Source organism: Schistocerca gregaria, chromosome 2 (assembly GCF_023897955.1).
Source record: "Schistocerca gregaria isolate iqSchGreg1 chromosome 2, iqSchGreg1.2, whole genome shotgun sequence".
Lineage (NCBI taxonomy): Eukaryota > Metazoa > Arthropoda > Insecta > Orthoptera > Acrididae > Schistocerca > Schistocerca gregaria.
Window position 1 is genome coordinate 454,781,137 of NC_064921.1, and position 12,142 is coordinate 454,793,278.

A 12,142-nucleotide genomic window follows, 5' to 3' on the forward strand; every position below is an offset into this window, starting at 1 on the left:
ATTGTGTTACTATACAAATGTTACAGTGACTTCTCCCAGCCACACCATGTTTCCTTATCATTTCACAGACAATTTGGTACGTGTGTCTCTGTTAATCACCTGTCTATGTCCCACTCATGGGCATATTTCATTTAATAAACTCTGTAAGGTGGTATTAAAACTTCATTATAATAATATTCTAATTTCTAACTTGATCAAAACCACCGAATAAAACTTTAGTTTGAGTATTGATGCTTGTGGCTGCAAATGGCCACCGGCGTCTTCTATAGTACAGGTGCCATTTATAAAGATGAGGATGCCTGCCGAGGGTGCGGAAAGCAAGTATCATGCAATGCAACAAATGAGACAAAGGCTAAAAAAGTTAGACACAACGCTTGAACAAAATCAGAAACAAATTGGACAAAATCTTCAAAAGTTAGACACAATTGAACAAAATCTTCAAAAGTTAGACACAATGAAAAAAAATCAGAGACAAACACAGTAAAAGTTAGACGCAATGGAACAAAAGCTTCAAAAGTTAGACTCAGTGGAACATACGCTTGAACAAACACGTGAAGATTTAACTACTGAATTACATAAAATGGAATCGAAATGTCAAAAAGTCTGTAATGACGTAAAAACACAAATTTGTGAGCATTTCCAAACTATTTTTTCCCGGCATGAAAATGCATTACAGAATCACGAAGCAGCCATAAAAGAACTGCAAACTGTTGTTCATGAAAATCATGAGACCTTGCAAGCTAAAATTGACTCAGTGGCATCTACCGATTCGGTTACACAACTTGCAATTACTCAGCAAAACTTAAAGGACACAGTCGATTCTAATTCAACACAAATGGACACTCTGAAATTTGGTTCAGAAAAACATACTGAGGAAATAAGTACACTATCGAAGAAAGTAGCCGAACTTTAGGATCAGTTCATTAACTTATCTGCAAAGGTATATGATGATCAGAATGATACAGAAGAGTGCGAACAAATTAGGAAATTCAAACAAAATCAGAATCAAATTAATACGCAACACAAAAGAGAAATCCGGGAAGTACAAGATCAGTTGACGCAAGTAATACAAAAATTACATGTTTCAGAGGACACGGGAAGAGGAACTTAGAAATAGGGAAAAGAATAATAACACAGGGCATTTCGGAAATCATGGAAGAAATTGGCAAGGTGCACCGAATTTTTAGATGGAACCGCCGACACGACGTAACAATGACCGATATGCTACTCGCCGAAACGATGATTTTGACTATAATCTGTTCATTACTGCACGTAAATTCAAAACATTTAAGAATTCTGGCAACGACATTCATCCACAAGCGTGGCTCTATCAATTCTCTCATTGTTTTCCTCCCAACTGGTCATCAGAGCACAGATTAGAATTTATATGTGGCTACTTGGAGAATGAACCAGCTGTAAGAATGCGATGGGTCATTCACGATTGTCACAGTGAAGGAGAATTTTATCATGCCTTCCTCTCAGCATATTGGTCACAAGATACACAAGACCGAGTAAAACATAGCATCATTATGATGAAACATTTCGAACAATCTGAATTTTCCAGTCTTGTGAAATATTTTGAAGACACGTTACATAAGAATCAGTATAGGTTAATGTTAGTCAGGGCCATTTTTTGTAAGTATTTTTGAAAGTCAGTTTGCGTTGCGCTAAAAATACTGTGTTTCAGTTTAAGCACAGTCTTGTATAATTTTTCAAAGGGGACGTTTCATAAGTGCAGAAAGCTGACTAAAGCCGGAAATAATCTCAGCCAAAATTTTTCAAAGGACATAAACGCGTTCAGAAAAGATAGATTAAATGCAGCTGATGTGGAGTGTTTATTGCTGTCTGAATTAGATAATCTTCTAGTAAAGTTGAAGTAGATACTTCCTGTAAAGGTATAAGTAGAGGTTATATACTTTAAAACCTGCTCTGATGCAGATGATACAGTTTCTAAAAAGAACATTTCAAAGAGAATTCAACTTTGTTTTCAAATAAGTACCCCACTCATGTTGGCAAAAATACATGTTTAAAGCCGACGTTTAGCAGAAAACGTCGCCCGAAGTTGTACTGAATGCTTTCTAAGAAAATTATATCGAAAAGTTGTTTCAAAAGCCCACTTGAAAAATAAATGGTTACTAAAACATAATTGACCTCTTAGCAACAAACAAGAGCAAATAAAGAACATCTTGACAGATACATGAATTAGTGATCAGAAGGCAGTCGTTGCGAGACCATGCAAATCCATAAACAAACGCAAAGTACATGTATTAAAATAGAAAAAAAAGCAGACACCATTTCGCTTGAAAGCTTTCTTTCTAAAAGAGACGTTCCACTTCTTCTAAGCCTAAACCAGCTGTAGTCTGAAGTCAAACTAATAGTATCGACAGCAGTTGAGAGGTATATACCACATAAATTAACAAGAGATGGCACTGTTGTACACAAAACAAGTCGAAACACTGTTACAGCAGCAACGAAAAACGCATGCAAAATTAAAAATTGAAAGAAAAGAACGGAATTTCCTCGATATCGGCAAAGTTTCACAAAAGCTCCAAATATTGCGCAAACTTCAATGCGGGCCGCTTTAAATAGTTCCCACAACGAAACTCTGTGTCGAAACCTGGCAAAAAACGGGAAGAGATTCTGATCATATGTAAAATACAAAGCCGACCGATGTGGCCAAGCGGTTCTAGGCGCTACAGACTGGAACCGCGCGACCGCTACGGTCGCAGGTTCGAACCCTGCCTCGGGCATGGATTTGTGTGTTGTCCTTAGATTAGTAAGGTTTAAGTAGTTCTAAGTTCTAAAGGACTGATGACCTTAGAAGTTAAGTCCCATAGTGCTCAGAGCCATTTGAAATTTTTTGTAAAATACATCAGAGGCGGAACGAAGTCAACACCTTCACAGAACGATAACAATGGTGGTGTCACTGGTGACAGTGACACTAAACCAAAGTACCCGAAACTTCTTTCCTAAAGAAAACGAAATAAATATTTCGGAATGCGATTCTAGAGCAACTGCTGACAAGAGTAACTTACAAGTAGATGTGAAAATGGCTCTGAGTGCTATGCGACTCAACTTCTGAGGTCATCAGTCGCCTAGAACTTAGAACTAATTAATCCTAACTAACCTAATGACACCACACACATCCATGCCCGAGGCAGGATTCAAACCTGCGACCGTACCGGTCGCCCGGTTCCAGACTGTAGCGCCCAGAACCGCACGGCCAGTCCAGCCGGCCTAGTAGATGTCCTTGGTATAATGAATCAGCTTAAATCATTTACCAAAGGCAAGGACTCCTATCCTGATAGTAAGAGTCAGTTGGGTCGTTTTCAGAGTATGCTGATTCGATAACTCAATACTTAGCAATCATATACAACCGCTCGCCCTTCGAATGATGCGTACCGGCAGGCTGGAAAGTCACACGAATACCCAAATAAGGAATCTGGAGTAATCCGTTAAATTACAGACCCAAATCACTAACGTATATTTACAGTAAGACTTTGGAACATCTACTGTGTTCGAATATTATGAATTACCTCGGAGAAAACGATTTATTGACAAATAGTCAGCATGCATTCAGAAAATATCGTTTTTGTGAAACACCGTTAGCTCTTTATTGTCCCGAAGTAATGAGTGTTGATAAACAAAGGATGCCAGATTGATTCCATATGTTTAGACTTAAAGAAGGCTTTAGATACCGTTCCTCACAAGAAGCTTATAATCAAACTGCGTGCCTATTCAGAGTCGCTTCAGTTGTGTGACTGGATTCGTGATTTTCTGTCAGGAAGATCACAGTTCGTAGTAATTGCCGGAAAGCCATGAAGTAAAATAGAAATAATATCTGATGTTCCCCAGGGAAGTGTTACAGATCATCTTCTGTTCCTGATGTGCATGAACGAGATTGGAGACATTCTCAGCAGTCCTCTTAGGTTGTACAGTGATAATGTAGATGTAGGTGTAGAAAGGCTTGCTTGTGTCACATGGATCCGAGGTACTAGGAGATCTAAAAACATACTTCTAATAACAGGTGTAATTATTTCTCTGCAAATGAAATAAATACTGATGTAATGTTCTTCAGTACACTACCCTCAGCCATCAATAAAAATACCTGGACTTATACCCCTAACACACTACCAACACACACACACACACACACACACACACACACACACACACACACAATAGAGGTCCAGGATGTACTTTTTTGAGTCATCAGTCTTCTGACTGTTTTGACGCGGTCTGCCTCGAATTCCTCTCCTATGCCAACCTCTTCGTCTCAGAAATGTACACTCCTGGAAATGGAAAAAAGAACACATTGACACCGGTGTGTCAGACCCACCATACTTGCTCCGGACACTGCGAGAGGGCTGTACAAGCAATGATCACACGCACGGCACAGCGGACACACCAGGAACCGCGGTGTTGGCCGTCGAATGGCGCTAGCTGCGCAGCATTTGTGCACCGCCGCCGTCAGTGTCAGCCAGTCTGCCGTGGCATACGGAGCTCCATCGCAGTCTTTAACACTGGTAGCATGCCGCGACAGCGTGGACGTGAACCGTATGTGCAGTTGACGGACTTTGAGCGAGGGCGTATAGTGGGCATGCGGGAGGTCGGGTGGACGTACCGCCGAATTGCTCAACACTTGGGGCGTGAGGTCTCCACAGTACATCGATGTTGTCGCCAGTGGTCGGCGGAAGGTGCATCTGCCCGTCGACCTGGGACCGGACCGCAGCGACGCACGGATGCACGCCAAGACCGTAGGATCCTACGCAGTGCCGTAGGGGACCGCGCCGCCACTTCCCAGCAAATTAGGGACACTGTTGCTCCTGGGGCATTGGCGAGGACCATTCGCAACCGTCTCCATGAAGCTGGGCTACGGTCCCGCACACCGTTAGGCCGTCTTCCACTGACGCCCCGACATCGTACAGCCCACCTCCAGTGGTGTCGCGACAGGCGTGAATGGAGGGACGAATGGAGACGTGTCGTCTTCAGCGATGAGAGTCGCTTCTGCCTTGGTGCCAATGATGGTCGTATGCGTGTTTGGCGCCGTGCAGGTGAGCGCCACAATCAGGACTGCATACGACCGAGGCACACAGGGCCAACACCCGGCATCATGGTGTGGGGAGCGATCTTCTACACTGGCCGTACACCTCTGGTGATCGTCGAGGGGACACTGAATAGTGCACGGTACATCCAAACCGTCATCGAACCCATCGTTCTACCATTCCTAGACCGGCAAGGGAACTTGCTGTTCCAACAGGACAATGCACGTCCGGATGTATCCCGTGCCACCCAACGTGCTCTAGAAGGTGTAAGTCAACTACCCTGGCCAACAAGATCTCCGGATCTGTCCCCCATTGAGCATGTTTGGGGCTGGATGAAGCGTCGTCTCACGCGGTCTGCACGTCCAGCACGAACGCTGGTCCAACTGAGGCGCCAGGTGGAAATGGCATGGCAAGCCGTTCCACAGGACTACATCCAGCATCTCTACGATCGTCTCCATGGGAGAATAGCAGCCTGCATTGCTGCGAAAGGTGGATATACACTGTACTAGTGCCGACATTGTGCATGCTCTGTTGCCTGTGTCTATGTGCCTGTGGTTCTGTCAGTGTGATCATGTGATGTATCTGACCCCAGGAATGTGTCAATAAAGTTTCCCCTTCCTGGGACAATGAATTCACGGTGTTCTTATTTCAGTTTCCAGGAGTGTATTTGCCACCTACGTCCTCAATTATTTCCTGAGTGTATTTCCGTCTCTGTCATCCTTTATCATTTTTACCCTCTACAGCTCCCTCTAGTGCCATGGAAATCATTCCTTAAGTCCTTAACAGATGTCCTACCGTCCTGTCCACTCTAATTGTTAGTGTTTTACATATATTCTTTGCCTCTCTGATTCCGTTCGTAACCTCCACCTAATTTTCAACATTCGTCTGTAGCACGTCTCAAATGCTTTGAGTGTCTTCTATTCCGGTTCTCCTACTGGCCATGTTTCTCTACCACACAGTGATGTACTCCAAGCGTCCAGTAGCTTCTAAGCAACGTTACCAGCGAATCGTACCGTTGATGTCCTTTCACCTTGAATTTTAATTCCACTCCTGTATCTTTCTTCTGTTTTATCGTGTACAGTAGAGGTTAAATACTACATCCCTGTCTTACACCCTTTTCAATCCGACCACCTATTTCTTGGCATTCACTATTACTTTTCCACTTTTCGTTCATGTACATATTGTATACTACCCACACCTCCCTATAGCTCACCACCATTTTCCACTGAATTTCGAGCATCTTGAACCACTTTACATTATCTAATCATTTTTTACAGGCCAAAAAATCCTATGAACGTGTTTTAATTTTTCTTCAGTCTTGCTTCCATGACCAACGGTAACGTCAGAATTGCCTCCTTGTTGCCTTTATTTTTCTTAAATCCAAACAGATCGTCTTCTAAAACATCCTCAATTTTTTTACATTCTCCTGTATAACATTTTTGTCAGCAACTTGGGTGCAAGAGCCGTTGTGCTGATTGTGCGATAATTATCGTACTTGTCAGCTCTTCCAGTAGTCGGAACAGTCTCAATGACGTTTTTCCGAAAGTCGGATGGCATGACGCCAGACTCATACATTCTACACACCAAGGTAAGTAGTTGTTTCTTGAGACTTCCCAAATCATTTTAGAAATTCTGATAGAATTTTATCCATCTCTGCAGCTTTATTTGATCTTAAGTCTTTCAAGGAACTTTTAAATTCTGATTCTAATAATGGATCCCCTATCTCTTCTAAATCGACTCCCGTATCTTCTTCTATCAAATCAGACAAATCTTCCCCCTCATAGAGCCCTTCTGTGTACTCTTTCCATCTATACGCTCTCTCCTCTGTTGTATTTCTGTATTCCTCAATCATCCTGTATATTTGGTACTTCTTTCTTTCATCACCAACTGAAGTATGTCTTCTGTTAACCATAGTTCCTCCGCAGCTACCTTCGTTGTATCTATATTTTTCTTTCCAGTCTCCGTAATTGCCTTTTTTAAAAGGTATCCGTTGCTATTCAACTGTACAGCCTGCTGAGCTATTCCTTATGGCAATACCTATAGCTTTAGAGAACTTGAAGCGTATATCTTCATTTCTTAGTATTTCCGTATCCGACTTCTTTGTGTATTGGTTCTTCCTGACTAATATCTTAAACGTCAACCTACTTTTCATCAATACTACATTTTGATCTGAATCTGTACCTGCTCTCCGATACGCCTTACAATACAGTATCTGATTTCCGAATCTCTGTCTGACCACGATGCAATCTAACTGAAATATTCCCGTATCATCTGGCCTTCTCGAAGTATACCTCCTCGTATTGTGTTTCTTCAACAGAGTATTCGCTATTACTAGTTGGAACTTTCTCCTCTCTCATCTCTTGTCCCAATTCCATATTCTCCTATTACCTTTTCCACTATTCCTTCTCTTACAACTACATTCCACTCCCCCATGACTATTAGGTTTTCGTGTCCCTCTGCGTACTGAATTACTCGTTCAGTAACCTCATGTTCGTCCTCTATCCCTTCTTCTTGAGCTTGCGATGCAGGCACGAATACCTCAACTATCTTCTTGCAGAAGAGAGTAGATAGTAGCTGAGCGCTCACTGCATTAGCTTTGCTACACCTCGCTTCCAGTTCTTTCACCATGTTGCCATCCTGTGAGAATATACATCCTAAGTACTTGAAACTGTCCACCTGTTCTAACTTTGTTCCTCCTATTTGGCACTCAATCCGTTTATATTTCTTTCCCACTGACATTACTTTCGTTTTGGAGATGCTAATCTTCATACCATAGTCCTTACATTTCTGAGCTAGCTCTGAAATATTACTTTGCAAACTTTCAATCGAAACTGCCATCACAACTAAGTCATCCACATATGCAAGACTGCTTATTTTGTGTTCACATATCTTGATCTCACCCAGCTAGTCTATTGTTTTCAACATATGATCCATAAATAATATGAACAACAGTGGAGACAGGTTGCAGCCTTGTCCTAACCCTGAAACTACTCTGAACCATGAACTCAATTTACCGTCAACTCTAACTGCTGCCTGACTATCCATGTAAAGACCTTTAATTGTTTGCAAAAGTTGGCCTCCTATTCCATAATCTCGTAGAACAGACAATAACTTCCTCCTAGGAATCCGGACATATACCTTTTCTAGATCTATAAAGCATAGATACAATTCCCTGTTCCACTCATAACACTTCTCCATTATTTGCTGTAAGCCAAAGATCTGGTCCTGCCAACCTCTAAGAGGCCTAAACCCACACTGATTTTCATCCAGTTGGTCCTCAACTAATACTCGCACTTTCCTTTCAACAATACCTGAGAAGATTTTACCCACAACTCTGGTTAAAGAGATACCTCTGTAGTTGTTACAAACTTTTCTGTTTGCATGTTTAAAGATTGGTGTGATTACTGCTTTTGTCCAGTCTGATTGAACCTGTCCCGACTCCCAGGCCATTTCAATTATCCTGTGTAGCCATATAAGACCTGACGCTCCACTGTATTTGATGAGTTCCGACTTAATTTCATCCACCCCAGCTACTTTATTGCACCGCAATTTATTGACCATTTTCTCCACTTCCTCAAATGTGATCCTATGTCCATCATCATTCCTGTCCCATTCTACCTCGAAATCTGAAACATTGCTGATTGTATTTTCACCTACATTCAGCAACTCTTCAATATATTCCCTCCATCAGCCCAAGGCATCCACAGGATTCACCAGCAGTTTTCCTGACCTGCCCAAAATACATGTCATTTCCTTCTTACCTCCCTTTCAAAGACTGCTAATTACACTCCAGAATGGTTTTCCAGCAGATTGACCCATACTCTCCAACCTGTTTCTAATGTCTTCCCAAGATTCCTTCTTGGATGCTGCAATTATCTGTTTGGCTTTGTTTCCTTCTTCAACATAAATTTCTCTGTCTACCTGAGTTCTAGTATGTAGCCAATTTTGATACGCCTTCTTTTTCCTTTTACAGGCTTCCTTGACTGTGTTATTCCACCAAGCTGTTTGCTTCATCCTACTTTTACACATTACTGATCCAAGACATTCTTTAGCCACTTCTAGTACTGTGTCCCTGTACCTTGTCCATTCCTTTTCCAATGACTGTAATTGACTACATTCAAGTAACTGGTACCTTTCTGAGATTGCTGTTACGTACTTGTGCCTCATTTCCTTATCCTGAAGTTTCTCCACTCTTAACCTCCTGCATATGGACCTGACCTCCTGCACTTCCGGTCTCACAATCCCAATTTCACTGCAGATTAAATAATGATCAGTGTCATCAAATAATCCCCTGAATACACGTGTGTCCTTCACTGCCCTCCTGAATCCCTGATCTTTTATTATGTAGTCAGATCTGGTTCCCCTGCCTTCCCAGGAGTTTGTGATTACTAAGCCCATACTGGAACAGAAATCCAAGAGTTGTTTCCCGTTTCTGTTGACCTCCATATCCTCTCCAAATTTACCCATAACCTTTTCATACCCTTCTGTTCGACTTCCAATCCTTGCATTAAAATCACCCATGAGCAGAACACTGTCCTCGTCCTTTACTCTAACAACTACATCACTGAGTGCCTCATAAAAACTATCCATCTTATCTTGATCTGTCCCTTCACAATGCGAATATACTGACACAATCCTAATTTTCTTGCTAGACACTGTCAAATCTATCCACATCAGTCGTTCGTTTACATACCTTACTGCAACTACGCTGGGTTCCATTTCTTTCCTGATGTAAAGCGCTACACCCCATTGTGCTATTCCTGCTTTGGCTCCTGACAGGTAGACCTTGTATTCTCTCTCTTCCTCTTCTTTCTCACCCCTTACCTGAATGTCACTAACAGTTAAAACGTCCAGCCTCATCTTACTTGCAGCCTCTGCCAGCTCTTCCTTCTTCCAGGGTAGCCCCCATTGATATTAATAGCTTCCCATATCATTACCATTTGTTTGCAAGTCGTATCTTAGGAGTCCCTGGTTTGTCAGTTAGAGGTGGGACTCCGTTACCTCCAAAGGTCCGAGCCATTTTGCTCTGATTGTTGCCAGCATTATATTTAAAGAATCGGGGAAGCAGGTTGCTAGCCTTACTTGCCCCGAATCCCATTGAGTTTTACCCCTAACGGTTGAGGGACTAACCGGTGGATTTGGTAGTCTTTGCCTTATGAGCACAAAGGTGACCACGACTCAGAATATGTCCGAGATGCCCAGCCTTATTCCAGAGTAACTGGTATCCCGATTGTCGGGACCACTTACTTGGCCACTCATAAGTTGCCTGTGGTTCATGATCTAGGACATGACTACAGGAACCCACACCATGAACCACAGAGAATCTAAATCAGGATGGCCTGACGCATTTTTGAACCGTAGTCCTCCCGAATGCGAATCCAATGCGTGAACCACTATACCACCACGCTCGATTAGAGTTAGTTTCGCACGTCAAGAGCCAGAGAGTGTGTTCAAAGTTTCTCTGTTCCTTCGTCCTCTTTGACAAGGCCGTTGGCTGATTAATGGTGAATTCGTACGCCAAAACTCATTAGCGGTGGCTTGGGTGGAAGCCGGGACCGAGGACGTTTTGATTGCCAATCAAAATTGCTCCCTTAGACAACAGGTTCAAACGCACCGGTGATGATACTCCTCGAGGAGCTTCATTTATCCTATTGTAAATACTTAGCACAATTACACAATTTTGTGTGAGCATACGGTACTTTCTTGTAGGGCCCCTAAGGCACGATCCAGGGCCTGAGGCTAGTAGATCCGACTCCGAACATTATTCTAGATATTATGCGGGTAGAACAATTTGTGAATTTAACTTTAGATAATGCTGGTGGTGCTACCTCGGACTACTCCAGGCTCATAGTGTCCCCTGGTTCACGACTGGACAGGGTAAATTTTGTAATTAGTTTCTATCCAATTTTCTTTGCAGTATACTTCTTAAATTTATATTTACGTGGTTTATTCTCGCGTCTTGTAACTAAGTGTAAATTCAGGCAATCAGTAGCGCACCTGTTATTCAGTTGTTTGTTTTGCAGATTCAGAGACCGTTCGTTTTGAGCCTAGAAAGCGTCAGTTAGGCTCTTAACAGCCATATGGTACTCACATGAAAAGGACAAATTACATATTTATCTTCTTCTGTGTTTTCTTAATATTATACTTATTAAATTTCGTTCGTGTTTTTTACCTATTTAAGCGATTAATTCTCGCACTTTTGTAGCAGCATGGAGTAAGGTTTCCCAGTAGTTAGCACAGTTCCGCATTCGGGAGGACGACGGTTAAAACCCGCGTCGGGCATGCTGATTTCGGTTTTCCGCGATTTGTCTAAATCGTTTCAGGCGAACGCTGGTATGGTTCAAAGGTTTTCATTTCCACACAACAGCGAGCTTCACAGCTCACGAGGCGTCGGCCTCTGTTAATGACACGTGAGGAGGTAGCTAGTTGCATATTTAAGTTTCTCTTTGTGCTTTTATATATAGGTTTGCATATTTAGGTTTCTGTCTGTGCCTTTTTTTAAGGTGGTAATGCTGGGATGGGTAGGCTGTGTGCATGCTGTGTGCAGACACCAGAAGAGCTGGCGGTAATTTGCGAACAGCTGAATGTTCTTTTGGTCACTCTCAGTCGTCTTCAGGTTACTGCCTTGGGGTGTGGAGTGGGAGGAGAATATGCATGAGCCACCACAGGCATCGCTTGTTTTGCCCACGGGCTCTGCTGCCGTCACATGTTCCAGTTTATCTGACGCGGTGCATACGGCTCACAGGTCGATGAGTGGCGAGAGTCAAAGCGTGCACGTCACTCGAGGTGAAGGGCTATTAAGAAGGCTGGCCTCGCCCATTGACAATTTGAGTGGACAAGTGGCCGCTTCTTCAGCAAGGTCATAGCAACCACACGAAGAGAGGGTTTACTACTTATTGGGAGCTCCCACGTTAGGCGCGTTGTGGAGCCCCTTAGGCATACAGCGTTCAGGGCCTGAATGAAAGCCAATGTACATTCGGTATCTCATATGAGATGTGGCGGAGGTCTTACCTGCGCCTATGGAGATTGCAGTCGTCTGCAAATTGTGGCTCACGTCAGTACCAACGACGACTGATGCTTGGTTTCTGACGCCATGG